The sequence below is a fragment of the Pinus tabuliformis genome, chromosome 6 (genome assembly GCF_031772625.1).
Source record: "Pinus tabuliformis cultivar Carrire ecotype Pingquan chromosome 6, CPIR1, whole genome shotgun sequence".
Taxonomy (NCBI): Eukaryota; Viridiplantae; Streptophyta; class Pinopsida; order Pinales; family Pinaceae; genus Pinus; species Pinus tabuliformis.
In genome coordinates this window covers 373,658,474-373,681,134 of record NC_142292.1, presented here as the reverse complement: position 1 = coordinate 373,681,134, position 22,661 = coordinate 373,658,474, and the positions used below count along the sequence as shown (strand labels likewise).

At 36.0% G+C, this 22,661-nt stretch overlaps 1 protein-coding gene across 1 annotated transcript in view; it reads left to right on the top strand.

Annotated features, from left to right (window-relative positions):
• Window positions 1-8,588, top strand: part of LOC149258852 (uncharacterized) — a 67,758-nt gene extending 59,170 nt beyond the window's left edge. The window contains exon 4 of the mRNA XM_089373557.1: window positions 8,466-8,588. The gene's annotated coding sequence lies outside the window, so the exon portion shown is untranslated. The remainder of the gene's footprint in view (window positions 1-8,465) is intronic.
• Window positions 8,589-22,661: the final 14,073 nt, after the last annotated feature.

The following is a 22,661-nucleotide window of genomic DNA, read 5'->3' as shown; positions in this document are numbered from 1 at the left end:
TTCAAATTTCCATCGATGGATTTTCTTAGAATGGAAATAATTACTTTTATGATATTTTTCTTACTTATGGCACTATTGAGGGATATTTCACAACTTTGAGTAGGTTGTTTAAAGCAATCCCGTGCAAGTCCAAAAATGCATAGGTTCCATCACTTTTTCACAATTCTCTTTTATAGATATATTAATGCCATGGTGCATTTCATTGGTGATGATACCTTTGGTAACTACTTGTATGGTTATGAACCATTTTTAATTAATAACACCAGGTCTGGTTAATATGTGTTAAACACACATGGACAGCAAGAGAGATATGAAAGATAAAAACATGCAATACATTTTTTATTAACATGAGATATACATTTATAGTACAATATGTGACTCTTGGGTTTCAGATCCCAAGGTCTCTTGGACTGCTTAGTCTATTCGACTTCCACACTAACCCATTGAGGATTAGGTGTCCAACATTCCCCCCCTTAATCCGAAGGGTTATGTGTGAGTCCAAGAAGAGAGTTGTAATACAAAATGTGCAAAAAATGCATGGCAGCACTAGGCTGAATGTGCTCTATGAAATGTTGGTATAAAGGGCGGTGGTTTAAGGATGACCACCAACACTGGAATGCTTAGTGCAGTTCCCGAAACTCTTCCAAAACTGGCAAGAAACTGAAGTTTTCTGCTAGAGGAAGTGTTCTCAATTGTGTTCCTGGAACTCTTCCAAAACTGGCAAGAAGCTGAAGTCTTCTGCTAGAGGAAGTGTCCCAGATTGCCAACTGAAGGCATGTTCAGGCATCTTTGTCTCTGGCTACCACTCTGAAACTGGTGTGGCAGGTTGTGGCTCAGGCTCGCTTGATGTGACTTTGAAGCTTGTAGATGACCATCATTTCCCCCCCTGTCAGATACAAGGTGAGATGATGGAGGAAACTCAACTGCAAGACTGTCCAATATTCTGGAACAAGTTCTGACATGTGTTTGGAATATCTTCTTGGTTGTTGATGCCCATTTCCAAGAAGCGATCCATCCTAGATGAATCTTTGTTCTTGCAGGATGTTTGTTTCTGAAGCATCTGTGTGAAGAATGACTGGTTTTATGACAATGCTTACATGGATGAAGATCAAAACAGTGATCTTTTAGATGGTCAACTCGGTCACAATGTTGGCATTTCACGATCTGTTGTTTTTGTTGTTGTTGTTGCTGTGGAAGAGGGGTAGAACCTGGAACAGTTGAAGCTGAACTATCATGAGGAGCAGGTGAACTATCATGAATGAATCCAGCACTCTGAAACTGAATGGGCTTGGCGTAGTCTGGAATATGAAAGGACAAGTCCTTGTCATATCCAAGACCAGTTTTGTGCTTGTTGTGGACAAGCTGTTCCCAAGGTTTGATGATGGGCTTGGGAAGTGCAGACTGAGTTTCTGCATCTGCATGTACAACAGTTGCTTTATTGGGTTCTGGATCTAATTCAACCTCAATCTTACTAATTTCACCACTTGCTGGTTTAACCTTGAACAACATATTGTTTTGAGCAGAAAACAATTTGGAATGACAAATCTGTTGAAGCTCATCTTGCTGGAACTGAGATTCTAGTTGCAAAAAATCAATCTTTTCTTGTGCATCATGCAGGCAGGTCTGAATGTCACAAAGAGTGTCTTTGCTAACATTTACCTTCCCACCAATAGTGGAGTGTATTAGTGTATTCAGTAACTCTAATACATCATCAAATCTAGCCATTGTCTCAACAAAGAAATGAACACTCAACAATCCTAGTGGAGACTATAGCAAGTCTAGACAAACCCCAGCTATTGAAGATTTCAAAAATTAAGAATATCAGTTTGAAAAATACATTGTCCAATACCAGACTTTCAGAGATTCTGTTCTTTAAATTCTGTAGAAATTTCACATCTGACTAGACTTTTTAAATTAAGTTACGTAGCTGATTCCTTCAAACTTTATAGAACTTGCCTCTATATCCCTTCTGGAAGCTCAAGAATGCAAAAAGAATAAAAAGTCTGCGAATACCAGCAATGGAGACACGGCTCAAACTCCACGAATATACACAAGGGTAGCTCGACCTCTTCCTTCAATAATAAATCCAAGAATCTCAACCCCCTTTTTTTTTATTATTGGAAATGACCCCAATGATGTAAAAAACTTCACCGAAGGTATTCAAAAGGCACTCAACTAATTCCAGCTAAGAATTTAGCCAATCACTAACAGATTTGTGTCCAGCAAGAATGAGAGGCTCAAAGTCCTTCCAACACAGATACAATAGATATGTTTCACCCTTAAAATGCTCAGGTATACCAAGATACGCTTTGTATGGATGCACAACTAAATGACTTCTTCCTTCTTTGAAATTCGAACTTCAACTACAGGAATGGATTACATATACCTCTGATATATCAACTCTAATAATAAAAGAGATCTAAAGTAGAATATACCAGCAAATGTTAGGAAGAACAGTGGCTGTAGATAAGTGTTATAACATCAAAGAAGCTCCATCACCACAGTGGTAATATATGCAATGTATTCAGCTCCAAGACAGAGAAATAAATATGGAGTGTCTTCAATATATTCACAGCCATACATCCAATGAGATGAGGAAGTTTGAGACCCTCTATAGCAGAGGTACATCACCAAACATCACTTCCAATAGTCTATACTCATTAAGATTTCAAGCACAGGTACAGTGATATGCTGCTCAACTGAAACAACCACAGAAAATACAAGTTTGTAGCCTTGGGGCTAGATCATTCTTTATGCCCTTAGTTGTTATGCTTCGCCTCTTGAGTTCGTCTTTCAGCTCTGTAACCTTCCACTGCTCCAGAGGGCGATTCCTAAAACCCCTTCAAGGCAAACAATCCAGGTAACAATCCGAGTTCGAATCCGAACAAGTGCTCAACAGAATATTCACCTCGGATAAGCAAAGCAATATCGTCCAAACCCTCAAATAAGGCCTCAGAATGGACTTGCTGCTACAGGTGATACCTTAGATAACTCGCTAGCCATAGTTATTGTGCTAAAGTCAATTCGCTAGCTCAGATAAGGCCTCAGAATGAACTCACTGCCACAATTAATGTGCTAAGGTCAATTCACTGGCTCAGAGAAGGCTTTAGAATGAACTGGCTGCCACAGTTGATGAGATAGAATCAATTTGCTTGCTCAGATAAGTTCTTAGAATGAACTCGTTGCCACAGTTGATGTGCTAGAGTCAATTTGCTGGCTCAGATAAGGCCTCAGAAATTATACACTGCCACAATTGATACCTCAGGGATGATCCACGGTCATCAACAGTGCCTCAGAGGTATATGACTGTCTCAGAATTGTTTCAGAGAGAGATTGCTGCCAGAGATAATACCTTAAATATTGGCTGCTGCCATTGTTAATTCCTCCGAGGTAGTTTAATGTCTTAGAGATAGACTGCTGCCTCAGAGATGGTCCACTACCTCCACTTTGATGAGTTTAGCCCGACGTCCTCAGTAAACAACCCTCACGAGCCTCAGGAACATCTTGCTGCAACAGAAAGGGCCTCGGGAACAACTCGCTATCACAGATGTTGCGTCATAGTTAGCTCACTGCCACAGGTAGTGCCTCAATGATGGTTTGCTTCCTTTAGCTTCTTCTGCTTAGAGCGTTTGCTTCAGTAAATTAGTCCTTGCAATCTCCTGTAAAACACCATCAAATCCTGCTATCGGCAGCGCTTGGTCTTTCAATGAATCAAAGGGTTTTTTTGAGTCTGAAATGTACCACCTTCGCTAACAGACATACTGGCAATGTGAGAAGGCATCCAACCTGCCTCCCACTGAAGTAAACCATAACATTTTAGTACATCCAAAACTGCCACCTCCACTGCAACCCTCTTCAGACACCAAGAAAAACAAGATGCGGAAGCCTATATTCAACTATTCTTGGGAATCTCAACTAATTGAAAATCTCAGGATTTTCCATACCAGGCTGGAACCCATAAATCAGACCAATCAATTAAAAATCCCTCGGAACGCATTTTTAAAGCCGGGCATGCCCATCCAAAACCCTGATAAAGCCCAAACGATAATAAATTACAGCATAATAACAGCTCAGGAAGAATGTAACCAGAAGAAATCGGATTTCTTCCCTTAAAACCCCGGATATCGCGTTGCATTCAAAATTTCACAAATGCTGCAAGTAATTTTCCTTTCCTGAGATATATCAGAAGACGCAGAGAGCCCTGGCCGCAAGTTTTAAGAGCGAAACCGTTCAGACAGGCAATCAATGCGCAGAGAGACAAACGTTCAGGCCAGACAAACGTTCAGCATTTACTTAAAAACGCATATGTCAGAGTGCGCAGTGACAAAACGCACAGTCTTCAATTCAGTGCAGAGAAGTAATGCAGCCAGAAGATTCAGCACAGAATATGTGGCAGGAAAACAAGAGTTACAGAGAATATAAAACGTCTATGACACTCACACAATGTTTGCAGTTTTTTTTTTTTTTGCGCTATTCTGCTAGCACTGGAATCAGTCTTTCCCGGAATAGCAATGACAGTTCTGACACGCAGGAAGGCCGCAGGAAGGCAAGGTGCTCAGTAGTGTCAAGTATGCGTGGAAACGTTACAGATAATGAATACCAGGCCAGCGCTATTCAAGGCAGCTCAGAGATAGGTAATGAAGACCACGCTGATATAAAACATTTGAATTTGCAGATCTAGCACGCCAATTTTACTATTTCAGGATTATGGGTAGAGGTGCAGCACTGACATGCACATAAAAGGCCACAGAAAAACAAGCGGCTCTGATACCATGTTAAACACACATGGACAGCAAGAGAGATATGAAAGATAAAAACATGCAATACATTTTTTATTAACATGAGATATACATTTATAGTACAATATGTGACTCTTGGGTTTCAGATCCCAAGGTCTCTTGGACTGCTTAGTCTATTCGGCTTCCACACTAACCCATTGAGGATTAGGTGTCCAACAATATGGATATACAACTAGGAGAGTCTTGTTCCTTTAATAAACTTCTAAATATCTTGTGAGATAGGAGAAAAATATTAATGTAATACTCAACACACCAAGTATCTCGATATTGTTCACAAAATGCACTAAATTGTGGCCTTGAATATTCCTAAAGAGTGAATCCACAAATATATGTCCCACTTTTTATTGAATCTCGCAACGAAAATGCAACATATATATTTTAAATTAAAGACCTCACAACACATATATGGCTTATTATTTTGATGTGCCAAGAAAAACAATTTATAAGGAATTATATATCTATATATCTATATATATATATATATATATATATATCATAATTTTTAACATAAATATTCTTTTCTAAAGGTATTCCTCACTTGAGAGGGGAAATGTATGTGTTTGGGAAAATAATAAAATAGAACATAACATTAAATCCAAAAAGGGAAAATTATATACCACTAGATAGAGGATCAGATAGAAAATTTATAAACACCAATTCCACACTATTGAAAAATGTAACTAGGTTTGGTCTTCATAATTGTCATTGTACTTATGTAATTATATATTTTATGTAAAAGAAAAAAGAAGAAGAAAAAAATATATATATTTTTCAAGCATGGGTTTCATGCTTTAGTTAATTTATTGATAGGTCAAGCATGTTCTTCATGATTTTATGGTTTATTGGGTCAAAAGAGTATTTGTCATAAGTCAAATTATTGTTCTAGAATCAAGTCCCATTTGGACTTTGAAAATAAAATGGGAAAATAATTTTATTTAAGTCAAAAATGTCATTTTTGTACCCACAAGAACAAGTTGGCCCTACCTCATCAAGTCATCCTTGGAAGGGGTAATTCGACCTCCCAACTATGTATAAATAAAAGACAGTTCAACCTCATTTGAAGTATCTCAAGCAAGTTTTACTTCAATACCAAGAAGAAAGGGAAATACCAACGAAGAAGCCTAGAAGCAAGAGCGAAGATCTCAAGAGGCAAGGAGAGAGAAAGAAGAGTTCAAAATACAATTTTTTTCCCTTAAATATCTCACACTTGTGAGTTTCTAAAGCTGCTACAAGGGCTGAAGTTGCAAATCTATTTCAAGTCTGAAAATTATGTTGCTACAGACCAAAAATCTGAAGTTTGTGCAAGTTTGGAAGGTTTTGACTATTGTTGACTTAAGGAGACTTTGACTTATCAAAGAAGCTTGAAAGGAGGGTTGGTTAGGGTCTTGTGGGAGGTTCTTGTCTTGGTGTTTGGGTCTTAGATTTCTTATTTGACTTGATTCTATAAGAAGAGAATAATTTTATGGGTTTTCCCCTTGGAGGGGTTTTTCCCTGGCTTGGAGCTTATCTCTTGTGTTCATTATCTTTTTGTGATCTTCATAGTTTATGATTTTTTTAATTGTTTAATGATCAAAACATAATAAAAGTAATAATAATTCAACACATAATCACAAGAAATTATCAAGTAAAAGAGAAATCTACCCTAATTATTGCCCTAAGGATTTCTCAACGCACACCTTCCATCAAAGAGATGAAGGGAATACCTCAATTCATGGATTTAAAATACCTTAAATAAGGCATACTTAAACCTTCAATTATGATTTAAGAGTCTTAATCAAGGTAAAACCTCATTTGAAATTATTCCTCAATTGAATGTTTGTGGACACCATTTCCACCTACTATGCTAGCCCAAATGTGCAACCCAACTTTATGGATTCAGTTTGATGCTTGATGTTACTTTCTTCACCAGTGTGTTCTCTTCATCGAGGAATAGAATTAACAACAATATCATGTGAAATGATACACTTATATTTAAATAATTTATAAAACACAACAAAATAATATCACTTTCAATATTTTTTTTAACATTTATATAGTTACAAATTCTAATAAGTATTTTAGCATTAGTAATTAAAATTGAACAATGTCAACATCCATGTAAATAAATTTTAATGCAATGATATATTAACTAATAATATAGGTAATGGTGTTTACTTATAATTGTAAAATTTTCCATGTATACTCATAGGTCTTTGTGGAATTTTTCAGTTATAAGATTAACATGTTGCATTAAAAAAATGGAACAAATCATTTATACTCACCAAAGAAACTCTACAACTAAATTCATTGTTCCCTTCCTTTGTAATTGATGACATGAAGGAATCACCACAAGTAGATGACTTGTTTCTAATGTCCTTGTTCTCTAACTTTATAATGATATAAATGACTATAAGGATAAAGTAGAAAGTATCTTAGTAAAGTTCACTTAAACAATTTTGGATTATTGGACTTGTGTTAAGCCCCTTTGTTAATGGAAAATCAACTACGAGAGGTCAAACACCTTCCTCACACACCCCATACACCCAAGTGCTTTACAACCATGATGGTTTGAACCTAGTTTTTTTGCATAGTGGTCCTCTATCCCAACCATTAAACTAGAGTCAAATGAACTATTTTCAAATGGAACATGTTAAGCTAGTCAATTGCTATCATTGCTTTAGTACAACCATCCAATCCAAAATGTAACTTGTTATCTCAAATGCTAAGACAAAGATAAGTTACTATCTAAAATGCCAACATTGGGATTGTTCAAAAATTTGGTTTCACATTTCAAAAAAAATCTTATATCACTTTTCAAAGTCTTTTGACTACCTTAATGAATGAGGATGCTATAAATCTTCTAAACATGTTTCAAAACCTTATGAATCTTCGAAATTTTTCCACATAAACATATCCAATATATCCAAACAAAAGTCTACATAAAAAGAGCCACTTATTCACACTTAAGAAATGCATTTTATAGTTATCCAAATAAGTTTCAATGTATTCTACATGTTTTAACCAAATTTAACTAAATAATGACTTTAAGGAATGATATGCAACAATTGTTTATTAAAATATTTCATAACATGATTATTGATTTGTGCATATTTTTAGATGAAAAATCAAGGACAACCATTAATCTGACCAATTAACAACATAGAAACTTCAAATTTTAGAACATCAATTCAAAAGTGATTTGAACAAGTTACTATATTGGGAAAAGAAAGACATGAAAAAGAAGAAAAATAGCATTGAATTTATTGAAGGGAATGAGGTTCTTTATAGGCATCCAATACAAGTTTAATAAGTAATTAATTAGTAAATTAGGAATACTTAATCTTCTCAAAACTTTAATTTAAAACAAATTCACTTTTTTGTTAGGGTACCCAATAATGTTTCTAGTTTCTATCATATCTTATTATGTCTTCATCCCAATTTTTCATAAAGTCAATCTCTACTTTCTCATTAGCAAAAAGCAACGAGAACTTAACCATTTGAACTAACCCTCAAAACTGATATTATACCTTCTATGTGTAAAAAAAAACTTCCTTTAATAATTATATTTTAATTTTAAATTTCTGCACTGAAAACTAGCTTTTTAATTTTACGATATTAATATCGTATTTTATTTCGGGTTTCAATTCTTATATAAATCTGAGGTTGTTGCAATTGGAGATTTTGCAGGTTCTATAAAGTAAAATGGTTGTGGATTTTGTAACATGAGCTTGCATCTTTACGAGTTACACACGAGGAAATTTGTTTGCTCTTCAAATGAACATCGAATATTGTGATTGACCCGCAATGCACAACTGTCAATGTAGCTTTTATTCGCTGAAATTTTCTGAGATTTCAGTGAAATTTTCTGAAAGTCCAGGGTGGAAATTTTCTGAAATTTAGGTTAATTTTTTTTTAAAGAGATTTTAGATTTTTCGAAGATTTTTTTTATAATGCTAATCTATTTCTATCATAAAAACAAAATTGAAGTATGGTTATTGTCAGATTTTTTGAGAAAAAAAATACCTGATTCAAACAATTTGACAAGGATGCTAAGTCTACGCTAGTAAAATACATGTAGAGTACAAGAGATCATGTAATCACAGAAGTTGCAAAGTGGTTTTTTATATTATAATATTAGAACTATTTACATGTATATATTCTGCTGAAAATAACCAGCTTATTAATGAGTCATAAATGTATTACAGTTAAATTTTAACAGGCCAGTAATCCATCCTTAAGCATATATAGCCTTATGCATTTATGGCCCATAAATAGACTGATTATTTGTTGCCTATATATTCAATCTATACATATTCTAAAATCAGTGTAAATTTGGAAAACTTGAAGATGTTGGAAAATTACTAGTTTGAAAAATATAACTGTTGTCTCCGGTATGTGCAAATTTAAATTTGGACTGTGCACTAAAATGCAGTTTGTCCTTTTGGAAAATAGCAATCATAGTGAATATCATTTAACCACAAAGCAGCAAAAGGTATTTCAATGGCAATAATCTGGCTGATACTGAAAAGAATCTGAGCGATTATCTCCAAGAAAGCGACCAGGTAGCCGCTGAGAATACCAAACTGGTGGGTGATTTAGCAAATTTTCTCTATTTATGTTCTCAGTTGAGCGGCTAGGAACTCCACCATCATTTTTCATGGGGCAATCTCCTCCATAATTCTTTACAGCCCCTGATTTTCCTTTCGAGGGGTGCTAATGTTCAACCTAAGCCTTGTAGTATTTTCAGGTGCTGTAGCCTAGTGTTTCTGACAGTGGCATGGATAGCTTTGTTCAAATCAAAATAATGCAATGGTAGTACTAGAAATTGCAAAAGCACTTTTTTTCTTTCTTCTGAACATACAAAATGTGTACATATTTAGATGAAATTGCACAAGCTTGTGTTCATTCATGGAGCCAACGTAGCTGATTTCACATATAATTTAGATTATTTATATACCTAAAACATCTCCTCAAACGTTAAAGTATTCTTTCACCTTTAAAGGAGAGATTTAGAAAATGTACAAGTCTAAAACTTCAAAATTAATATTAGTACAAAATCAAACCTTGAGGTATTATTTCATCAATGAAGTAGAGATTAATCTGTAACATTGGGACACATGTATTCTGAAACGGGTTGAAGTTGATCTTTAGATTATGGATAATTTTGTGTTATGTATCCAAGAAAGTGACTGTCAACTAATTTGGGCGGTGACATTGTATGAATTTCTTGCTGAAGTGTTCGACAACAAAGGTAGGGTAGGGATTTCACAAATATTATATATGGGCAATTTTGATAAACATTGTTTTTTCATATTAGAGGAAATTTATAAATATCATTTGTTGGGGATATGGAAAGTCTATAGATAATCTAGCATATTCCTATGTTTTTTATTTATAGATACTCTTAGTAAACTAAGCCATAACAAATTTTTTTATCTGGTTCAACTATAGTTATAAATATAATTCTCTCAAAATCAACTCTAACTAATGATAATTTAACTTTGATCACAACCCAAATTCAAAAAGAGATTGATAGTTTGTATAATTTCTTATTTTATTGAATATTATAAGAACTAAATTAGTAGGTCAACTTTTTTCTTAATAAAGGGGTTGCCTTAAATCTTGATTTCATTTAGAAAAATGAAAGGTGGAGCTACTACACAGTTTATTAACATTTTATATGTGGATATTACTGATCACAACATTGTAACTAATAACCACATGTCATTTAATCACTAGTAATGAATTACAACCAAGGAGCTTGGGCTTGAAAGGACAAGCCTTCCCCGCATTCACATGGTCAAGATTAATTTAGTTATGCTTGAAAGGACAAGCCTTTCCTTATTTCACACGGTCAAGATTAATTTAGTTATGGGATTTGAATTTCTCAAATAAGGGTTGAACTAGTTACTAAGGTGGGGTAAAGAAATGACGCCTTGGAGGAGATGACTATTTTGGGTGACCTTTCCCTATGTCAATTTGGAGCCTACTAGAATTCTAGTTTTTATTTACTATGGTCTTTTTTCTCCTAAGTCTTTTGGTATAATCTATGAAATAAAGGGTCTCTCATTTTGTGGTGGAAATTGGGCTTTCTTTGGGCCGCTTCCTTTCAAAATTTATTTGATTCTCTAGATGCCATTCGTAAAAGTTGGCACTACATATTTTTTTGTTGCGTAGCTAGCATGAATTACAAGGAAGCACATGAGTTTTAGAAGGGTGATGAGAATACCTGAAGAGTCAATATAGTTTAAGAGATCATGTGTTTCTTTAGTGTCCATAAAGGTACATGAAAATGAACCTTCATGTACATCACTAAATACTATATTCATGAGTACACTCATGAATAAAAGAAAAAAATTGTTGTGTTGTATAATGCATTTTGTTAAGGAATATGGTTATGAGCCTAAGCAAGCATTCTTAGTCTGTAGTCTCTAATCATTGAATGTCAACAAAATTTGTCTGGAAAAATTTAAAGCAAGAAGATATAGCTCATTAAATGCTCAAGGACATGGGTCTTGATAAATAGAACTACCTTCCTATGAACATTGGGCAAGAGGATGCTATAAGTTTCTATGTCTTTCAATAATTCATATTTCTAGTAAAGCAATTAGAGTATTATGAGTATTTTTTAAGATACATGCTTGCACACTTTGCTACAAGAACACTAGGATGTAATAATTGAGAAATTTTGTTAACCTTATGTTGTGTGTTGTGTTTTTTTGAGAGTTGTCATCTATGCCTAAATAGAGTTTTTTATACTTTATTATTTAGATTCTTACTACAACTTTTATAATATAAATTCTCTTAGCTTAAATTAACAAAATAAAAACATTACTTTCTTCTACTAGCATAATTTCTACGATTTCTCCTACAATGTTATCAAATTCTTGGTTGTGTTTGGTATTATAATTTTACATAAAATAATAATAGCAACATCTTTTCAAAAGAACTCAATGAATAATAGAGTTGGTTGCTATGTCATTAGTCATTAGCAACCAACATATTGTTATTCATAAGGGAAATTGAATCTACAATTATCTATGCTACCATAGACCTTAAAATGTTGAGATCATGATCATGCTTCACTTTGATGCCACATGCAAATCCCTTCTATTAATTATAAATTTATCGAACATACATATGCGCACATAATTGATCCATTTATTCTACTTTCTATATATGACTACCTCAGGCTAGTCACCCTTTTTATGTTAATACCCAAACCATGAAGGTCGTATATAAATAAAATGATGCACTACTCATTTTTATCATCTCATTCAAGTGAATCCATTTAATCTTTTCCTAGGGGCTTTGTAACCACCTCCCACCCCCTTGAACATCCCAAGGTATGGGAGGGTTACCTTGTTTAACTCAATCTCCAAGGTCTATTATGAAGATGGGGTTACACAACCTATTTTTATAAAAGTCCTCAAATCTTAAACAAATACCACCATTACATTCAACTTGTCAAGAGCTTTCCAACAATATGAATTTCACCTCAATATGAATCTTGAATTGAAGGTTATGCCCATTAAAACTTTGGCTTATTGAAAGAGGTCATATCATTACAAGGGCACTATGTGGCCTCCACCTAGCCTACGTGGAACTGCCGTGCCATCACCACAAGGTCCATGAGTAGCCAAACTATGGTGGGTTTAGTTATTTTTGCGTTAGATGCAATTTCCATTATAATAAAGGGTAAAGGTCTAGGGTCATACATTAAATGGAGCGTGCCCCCCCGCCTCCCCATAGAGTCTAATCATACTGGATCAGGGCTCTACTCCATCCTCCCATGCCATATCCATGTTAACCTAGTGGCCCAATGACTATGAACTAGGTGGGCCTACTTCGACATACCTTCCACCAAATTGGGACAACCAACATCTTACGTACACATCCCATTGAAAATGTCTGATGCCTGATGCTTGAGAATTTGGTGAGGCCTAAACTGGTCCATATTATGTCAGGTCGGGCAATATTGGTTGTGGATACCCACACATCATTTCCACACCTGATGGCCGAAATGCTGAAAGTATGGGTGGGCCTACCCTAGTCTATGTCATGTTAGAACGAGGACTATTGGGCCATTCTCTGCTTGATTCATTTGAGTGCCTCAAAGGTTGAACACTTAATGGGCTCACCCCTAGATCCTTTTAGCATGAAGTTTTATATACCTATTCTTTGCCTGAATTGGCCAAACCCTAGCACCTTTCAGCATCGAGGTTTATCGACCCATTCTCTACTTAATTTATTTGGATACCCCAAAGTCAAGAGCCCAATAGGCCTAATCCCAACATATCACAACATCGATATATGTTAACCTATGTTTCATTTGATTCATTCAAATGCCCCAAGGGCCCAATTGTCTTTCAAGATCAGTCTTCGCCTTTGCAAAGATATGATAACCATAACAAGTAACGATGGTACATGATTACTCCTCATTCATAATTTAAGAAAGGGGACATGGTCCCCAAATCCAACTTCACACAGATTGTAAAATATATAAATAAAAACCTGATGGGAATTCTCACTTTGTTGACCTTATGCATTCTAATATACATGTTCAGAGGCAATCATTTGACTAATTTACTAATCAGGAAAAATACAAAGCTAGATATATGTTAAAGGAGAATTATGGTCCATTCAATAAACAACATAACCTTCTAAACATTTATACTATTATAGTTTTCATCCTAAGTAACAAGAGTGTACATAAACCTACAATTTACCATATTATTTATGATCTAAGTAGTTATTGACACAATGTACGTGTTTAATAAGTTCATAGCATGCAAGTTTGTCTGCAAATCATGAATATGGAAGCATACCCATAGCTCAAGTATTTAAGGTTGATAATAATACATGAGGAATTACAAATCCTCTAGTAAACAATCATAAGTCCATTGAATGAATATCCTATTGCACTCCTTAAGCATACTAGTCAAGTAAAAGAGCATAATGCAAAAAATTAACACATTATCCATAAACACAATATAGGACAACACAATCCAATAATTCATCATTTCCATAGACATAAGAGATAGTTTATAAATCTTGAGCATAACAATGAGTCCCATGAAATCATTTATAAGCATACATGAACTTGCATCAATAATAAGTAGTAGCCTAGATCCATCTTAACTCTAGATCTATCAAGCACCGAGAGGGATCAAATCTTTTCAGGTGCAAGCCTTTTTTTTAGTGAAAAACTTGAGGAAAGTTTTGCACCTCGAGAGATTTGATCCCTCTCGGCGCTTAATGGATCCAGAGTTAAGATGGGTCTAGGTTGGTTTCAGTCGTGTGCAGTCAAAGAAAATCTAATGAACATATGATTAATTTTATCAATAATATGTAAAATTCATCTAATATCAATATAATTGTTTTAAATATGTTAAATATGTCTCAGATTAATTTGGTCATTTTAATTTTAAAATTTCTTAGTTACCTTGGTTTGTTGAGATGATAAATATTCTTAGTAACTTTAATGATGAAATAAAATTTTTGAATGTAAAGTGACAATGTAATAATGTTGAATGATAGAAAATGTGAATAATAAGAATATAGTCAATTAAAAATAGTCTTCATTGTGATTAATCTCAAACTATTTTCTTCTACTATTCTTATTGTCACCCTCGTTACTTTTGTCATCTTTTCATATTGATTATATGAAAAGGACAGGTTAAATCACAAACCATTTTAATCTTTAGCTCCAACTATTGTAGTAAACATCATACCTTGTCTCTATTTCTCTCTAATATTAATAGGTTAAATTACTATAACTTAAAAATCTATGTATATTGTCAATAAGTTTTTGTGCTTACACTAAAATCAATGCACAATGTTAATCCAATCACTTTAAAATTAATGTACCATCATACATCTAATTACATCAAATCAGAAATCAACATCTACACTAAAATTAATGCATCTAATGAAAACAATCAAATAAGATTAGAAAACAACATTTACACTGAAATCAATGCATCTAATGCAAGCACTGAAATACGATTAGAAATCAACATTTACACTCAAATCAATGCATCTAGTCCAAGTAAGAAAATAAGATTATAAACCAACATCTACACTGAAATCAATGCATCTAGTGCAAGTAAGCAAATATGATTATAAACCAACATCTAAATTGAAATCAATGCATCTAGTGCAAGAAATCAATTAGGATTAGAGATCACCATCTACAGTAAAATCAATGCATTTAGTGCAAGAAATAAAATAAGATTAGAAATCATTTGCATTGAAATCAATGAATCTAGTGCAAGAAACCAAATATTATTAGAAATCAAAATCTACATTGAAATCAATGCATCTAGTGCATGCAATAAAAAAGTATTAGAAATCACCATATACACTTAAACATAGGATTAGAAATCATCTACATTGAAATCAATGCATCTGGTGCAAGCAATCAAATATCATTAGAAATCTACATTTACACTAAAATCAATGCATCTAATGCAGGCAATCAAATAGGATTAGGAATCACCATCAACATTGAAATCAATGCATATAGTGCAAGAAACCTTCTTCCCTCTCTCCTCCCCTCCATATATCTCTATATATCCCTCCATCTCTCCTTCTTTATCTCTATATCTCAACCCCCCAAACACACACACTCTCTCACTCCATATCTATCAATCTCTTTGTCCCTCCCTCCCTCTCTCCATCTCCCTCTTCTTCCCTCTCTTCACTTTCATCTATATCTCTATCTCCCTTTGTATCTCTATATCACCCACAAAACATACACTCTCTTTCTCCAATCTATCTATTTATCCATCTCTCCTCCTCTCCCTCTCCCTCTCTGTTACAGGGAAAAGTGTCTATATAGAACTGCTCTATCCCACTAAGGTGTGACAACTGCCTTAGAAACAAACAGAGAAAAGCTACTTATGTTTTTCCTTTATGAATTATAGATAGAGAGGAACAGAAAGACCAATCTCTGTCTTGCGCTAATCCCTTGATTCGATCCCTCTCTTCTTTGATAGTCCTCAGCTACCTGCTCCCTTGCACGCCCAGCTTCACAGAGTACCTGTAAGATCACAGAAGCATAGCACTATACAAAGACATAGATCTATAATCATAAACAATCTAGGATCAGATGTAAATTGACCATACAAATGTAACAAGCATCAATGATACAAAAGCATGGAGGAAAACTCAAATAGCTTTTATTGATAAACAAGAAAAGAGCCAGGAGGAGTTACAACCAGTTGTTTCGACCCAGCATCAACCTCCCAGCAAAGAAGCCCCTCTTCACCTCAAACAAAGCTTAGATCACCCAACAATCTGATGTTTGTCTCTAGAAACCAACAACAATTCCTTACAATATGCAAATTCCAGCCTCTGGATCTCTGGGATGAGGGATCCATATATAGATATCTGTAAGGGGAATGAGTCAGCTTGTGATTTGATTAGTGTCTTCCCTCTGATAGTTCTTGCTTCCACTTGGAGACTGAGGGCCTCTTACTCATCCTTGGTCGAATTCAGTGAGGAAAGTGTCACAGGAGAAGATTCTGGAAGCTTCCATTGCCTCTCCACCTCGCTGAATGACACTGCCATTTGTCATTTCTCGCCCATCGCACCCCACAGAAGGGACTTTTGAAATGCAAGGCACCCTCACAGTGTATTTAGGTGAGATGCAACGCACTTAGCCAGTGGAGCAGTTGCAATGATCCTGTTTTGACCAATTCTGGTAGTTTTTCATGGAGAACTTCTGGGAGAAGCTGTAATCTATTGACCTTGTTCCTTTAGGGGTTAGAACAACACTTTTAGGGACTTAGGAGCCCTTGGTTTATGGACATTTCATGCTTGGGGTTGTAGGGCACAAAAATGTCTATAACACTCTCTCTCTTCCCCTTCTCAACACTCTCTCTCTTCCCCTTCTCTCCCTCTCCCCTTCTTTTATCTCTCTTCACTCCTGTTGTCCTCTCTCCCTCTCTCTCCATCTCATTATTACTCCCTCTTTCTCTCTCCACCTTTATCTCTTTATTTCTTTATTCTTACCTCCCTTTCTCTCCCCCTCCAACTCCAAATCTCTTTCCCTCCCTCTCCCCACTCTCTTGCATCCTCTCTCTCTTCCTTCCTTTCTCTCTCTCTCTCTCTAACTCTTCTCCTATATTCCTCGATCTCTCCTCTCTCCTTTTCTCCCCCATTCCCTCCATCTCTCCTTTATGTCTTTATCTCACCCCCAAATATACACACTCTCTTTCCATATCTACCTTTTCACTCTCTCTCTCTCTCTCTCTCCACTTCTCACTCTCTATGTATTTCTTCTTCCATCCCTCTCTCCCCCTCCAACTCCATCTCCCTATCCCTCCCCCTCTCCTCCTCTCTCCCTCCCTCTGTCCTCCTCTCTCTCGTACTTTCTCTCTCTCCCTTTCTCTCATAGCTCCCTCTCTCTGCCCGCATCTCTCTCTCTCTCTCTCTCTTCCCCCATCACTCTCCTCCTCTCTCTCAAGTCATGTATCTCATCCTTCCTCTCTCTCCCTTTCTGTCCTAGCTCCCTGTCTCTTTCCCCATCTCTCTCTCTGCCCTCCAATCTTCTCTTTCTCTCTCTTTTCCCTCCAATCCTCTCTCTCTCTCTCTCTCTCTCTCTTTTCCCTCCAATCTCTCTCTCTCTCTCTCTCTCTCTCTCTTTTCCCTCCAATCCTCTCTCTCTCTCTCTCTCCAACTATGTTACTATATACCTCCCTCTCTCCTTCTCTCCCCCCTTCTCTCTATCTCTCCTTCTTTGTCTCTTTATCTCACCCCTAAACATACACTCTCTCTCTCTCCATCTCTCCCTTATCACTCCCTCTCTCTCTCCACTTCATCTTTCTTCTTCCCTCCCTCTCTTCCCACCCAACTCTCTCTCTCTCTCTCTATCCAACTATGTTCTATATCCTTCCATACCCCTCCTCTCTATATCTCCTTCCCTACCCCTTTCTTTCTATATCTCCTTCTTTGTCTCTTTATCTCACCCCTAAACATACACTCTATATCTCTCCCTTTTCACTCCCTCTCTCTCCCCACTTCTCACTCTCTGTCTTTCTTCTTCCCTCACTCCCTCTGTGATGTCCCCTGGTAATTGTAAATATTAATTACCACAGCCAGACAAACTTGATATTGTTAATTGATTTAGGAAGTCTAAAACAATAATTTTATATTTACTTATGTTTAAGTAACATGATTAAGCTATCCAGGAAACAAATATTTTGAATAATGTCAATTACATATTTCTCACATGTCAGGTAGTTAGGGCAAGCGGTTACCTACCCATAACTTCTCCTTGAAGATATATTCTCAAGGAAAAACATCGAGAGGGTATGATGTACTTGAGGTGAGGAAAAGGAAAGAACTGAGAACAAGGAAATATGTGCTGAGAAGTCAGACGGGTTGTTCAGGCTAGCCTGGGATAAATCTGGTTAGGACCAGATGGCCACAATGCATAATAGTTGACAATTATGAAATTTCTTGCATGTGAGGAGTAGCTCGAGGGGAGACTTAGCCTGAAGTTGTTGATCTCAAGGTTGGGAGGAAACTGGAAAATTATATTCAAGAACTGGACTGTACGAAAAACTATATTCAAGATCTGGAATTAACATTTGATATTACTTAGCACAAAATACAGATAAATACCTATTTTTGACTGAGTAGTTGCATGTATTATTTGAAAATAATAGTATGCTTACAATAACAAAGATTTGTGAATTTAAAGAAAAACCAGTAAGACAAGAAAATAATCTTTGACATAAAGAAAATAATTAAGAGATTTCTCAGTAAAACCGTGCTTTCTTTTTAGAATGAGAGAGAAACAAATAAGTCTTAGAGTCTGTTGGAAATTCGAATGAACTCTGCATAGAAGCAAATTACAGGGTCTGGGTTTTATACATATATGTATATTCACAGTTATAAAAACAAATATGAAACCCAAATACTATCAAATTACAACTAACTAACCTCATGAATTATGATCACAACAAAAAGGAGAGAAAAATGAAATTTCGAGGAAACTGAAAACGAAATGGTAACTAGATATGGAGAATCGAGGCTTGTGCAAATACAAACCCTCTAAATTCTACAAGCATTCCAAGGAGGGTCAAACACCCAATGCTCTGAATTTAATTTCTATAGCGGAATAAAGTGTTAACTGTAGAGAATCTAACCGCTAAAGAAACATAATTAGAAAAGGAAACTTTAGTCAAGGAAATGGCATTCAAAACTGATACATATACGATAGAAGACCTTATTAAAACCCTAGCAAGTTTGTAATGTTACCACGAAACAAGAGCCCGAATAATCAAACACCAAAGCAGAATGGTTATGAACAAAAAAAAAAATAAAAAAAAAAAAATTAAATTACCAAAATAACTTAAGTACTCATAAAAGAACCCAACGAATGGGTATTCATAACAAGGTTGGAGAAAATTCCATTATATGACATAATTTTGTATCTTAAATACATCAAACTTACAACTCAAACCACTATTGTGTAAAGTAGTTTAGTTCCACCCCATTTAACTAAAGAAACGAGTGAGAAAAATTTGGAAAATAATCATTCAAACTCAAAAGCCCTCTCGTTATCATCATTTTTCAGAAATACACATTACTTGGAATCCAGTCAGGACTATGGCTCGACATTGACTGGTAACTCATCGAGCAGCAACCAAAATGGAGTCACGGACCATACCTTCCAAAACAACGAAGGGTTTAGCCCCATCGCCTCCATGAGGTATAAACCTTGTGACAAACATTCCATTTGTTAATGAAAGGATTGACCCAGTGTGAAATAAGAAAATTGCAGTAATATTTTAGTTACCTGTAAACGTCGGAGGAACAGTGGAAGGCCTTATTCTGAGCCTCGTTGTGGAACGAAGGAATCAATTTTGATAGACCTGTAGAATGACATATAATCAAGAACTTCCACCATAGAGTCCATGAATAGGGGTTGTAAAAACTAGAAATCTATATGATAGCTAGTTGAACCGTGAAGAACTACCTATGGTTCATTTGAAGGAAACCCCAAGCAGAAAAAATTTCCAAACAAAAAATGAATACCATCAAGACCTCTCTGCGTACCAAAATAGTTAGGGTTCCATCGATCTTCGTTTGATGTGAACGAACTACAGAGATCCGTGGATCAAGACCTCATCCTAAGGCCAATGGCATCCAACTGTTGAGCATAGGAAGTATCTAGAACACCGGTTCCACCATTCCTATGAGCAGGGGTCGGTTAATAAATCACATTAACGGGTAAATCCATTCATAGATCAATTACAAAACAAATCTTGGCAATCATTAAATGGAGGTCTTCAAACCCAAATAATTTACATATAATGTAAGGTTGGTGAAAATAGTTAAACCAAACTCATTACATAGTGATTGATTCGAAGGTTCTAAGGAGTAAAACAATATACATATCAACTTACTAATAATTTAACAATCATTCCGATGATAAAAGGAAATAAGATCATGTTTAAGGCCTATGTAATTATACAAATGATTTTTTATTTTATTTTTATTTTTATTTATAAGATGAGGACATGTGAGAAGTGGTATCAGAGCACTTTGGTTGCAAAATTGAGGCCGCTGGATGATAATTGAATAACGGAAATTGAGATGTGCATAGAGACAAAAGAAGCCACCATGAGGAGAACTGGACTTACACTATTAAGACCATGACGGGAAAAGGAATTACATCTTTTCTAGACACCAGTCCTGAAGTATGGGTAGATTTAGGGGAGGAATCACACACCAACAAAGCTCCCATACTAGAAATTGTGCAATAATTGAAGAATGAGATGGCCAAGTTGCAAGCAGACAATGAGAGGTTGATGCAAGAATAGGAGAAGATTATGAAAAGTTTATTTGATAGACAGAATCAACGTCAACCAATTCCCAGTCCAGAACATTGCAACATGAATAGTGATCAAGAGTTCAGAAATGAACATCCAAAAACATAATGTGGCAAATAATGTAGGTTTTAACCTTGTACAGAAATTACCTACATATGAATTCTAAAACACATAAAATAAACAATGCGAGAGAATAACACATAAAACACATATACACAGAGATTTCCCCTGGATCCCAAAACCGAGACTACCAGCTTGATTTTTCATTATGTTCCTTTCAATGTTACAATACATATTTATACATGTTGAAGCATCCCATACCATGGACCGAAAACCATCGCATCCAAAACCATAGACCGAAAACCATAGGTAGGTTTGCCCAACCTACCTATAGGGTCCAATTTTTTTTCCCAGGGCGCTGCCTTAGACCTTGTATATGGGGGCTACCCGTCCCCCTCAAACCTCTCGGAAAGGGGGGGCTGTCGCCCCCCTTGCGACCCCCCCACTACGCAATCAGCGCAACGAAGGGGGAGCTCTGCCCCCCCTCTAACCCCTTGATTCACTACGTAGGTTAGTCGTGGAAAGAATATAACACAACCCAACATTCTCCCACTTGTTGTTTTCTTTCCACAGGGGGCCATAAGAGAGCTTAGTCATTTTTCGAGCCCTGAAATGGCCATTGTTTCTCTACACCAAGAGAACTTCTGAGAGCTCACAGATTTTGTCAATACATTTGCAGTATTCTTCAAAGTGTCTGCCTTTACCAGCAACACCTTTTTGTCTTCTATCATATCCCTCACAAAGTGATATTGAACATCAATGTGCTTTGTCTTTGAATGGTAAGCGGGGTTCTTTGCCAAGAAAATTGCACTTAGGCTGTCACAGTCTATCCTTATAGCTTCCTGTATTAACCCCATACTTGAACACAATATCTGCAACCAAACTACTTCCTTGTTTGCATGAGTGGCTGCCATGTATTCTGCCTCTGTAATTGATAGTGCCACTATAGATTGTTTCTTACTCATCCAACTGACTGCACTTCCAAATAGGTTAAACACATACCCACTTGTAGATCTTCTCTAATCCAGATCTCCAACCCAGTATGCATCAATAAATCCACAAATATCCAATGTTCTGTCCAATCTTGGTCTTCCTTGGTAGCACAAACCATAATAACTAGTGCCACGCAAATACCTGAAAACCCGCTTCACTGCTGTCCAGTGCTCCTTCCCTAGTTTTGACATAAACCTACTCAATACTCCCACTGCAGGTGCAATGTCTGGTCTAGTACAAACCATTGCATACATCAGGCTACCGACTGCACTTGCATATGGAACACAGGACATGTCCTCTTCCTCTTCTTGTGTCTTGGGACACTGTTCAGAAAATAACCTCACACCTACAGGAATAGGAACCTTCACTGGTTTACTATCCTGCATATTAAGCCTCTGCACTATTGTCTTGACATAGTTCCTTTGGTTTAACTAGAGCTTCCTCTTTGCCCGATATCTTTTAATTTCCATGCCCAAAATATAGTTTGCAGCACCAAGATCTTTCATGTCAAATTTGGAGGACAATTGGGTCTTCAAATCCTGGATAACTTCTTTGTCATTTCCAACCAGCAACGTATCATCCACATACAAGACCAAATAAATAACACAGTCACCAATTAATTTAAAATACACACAATGATCTGCTTTGCTTCTAGTGAAGCCAAGTCTCCGTATAAATGTATCAAATTTTTGATACCACATCCTTGGTGACTGTTTTAACCCATACATAGACTTATTTAACTTGCATACCAGTTCTTTCTTACCCTTCACCACAAAGCCTTCAGGTTGCTTCATGTAGATTTTCTCTTCCAGATCCCTGTGAAGAAATGTTGTCTTCACATCCATCTGTTCTACCTCAAAATCAAAAGCAGTAGCAATAGACAAAAGTAATCTAATAGAAGTTACCTTGGCAACAGGAGAAAAAATATCACCAAAATCAATTCCCGACACTTGGGAATAACCTTTTGCTACCAACCGAGCTT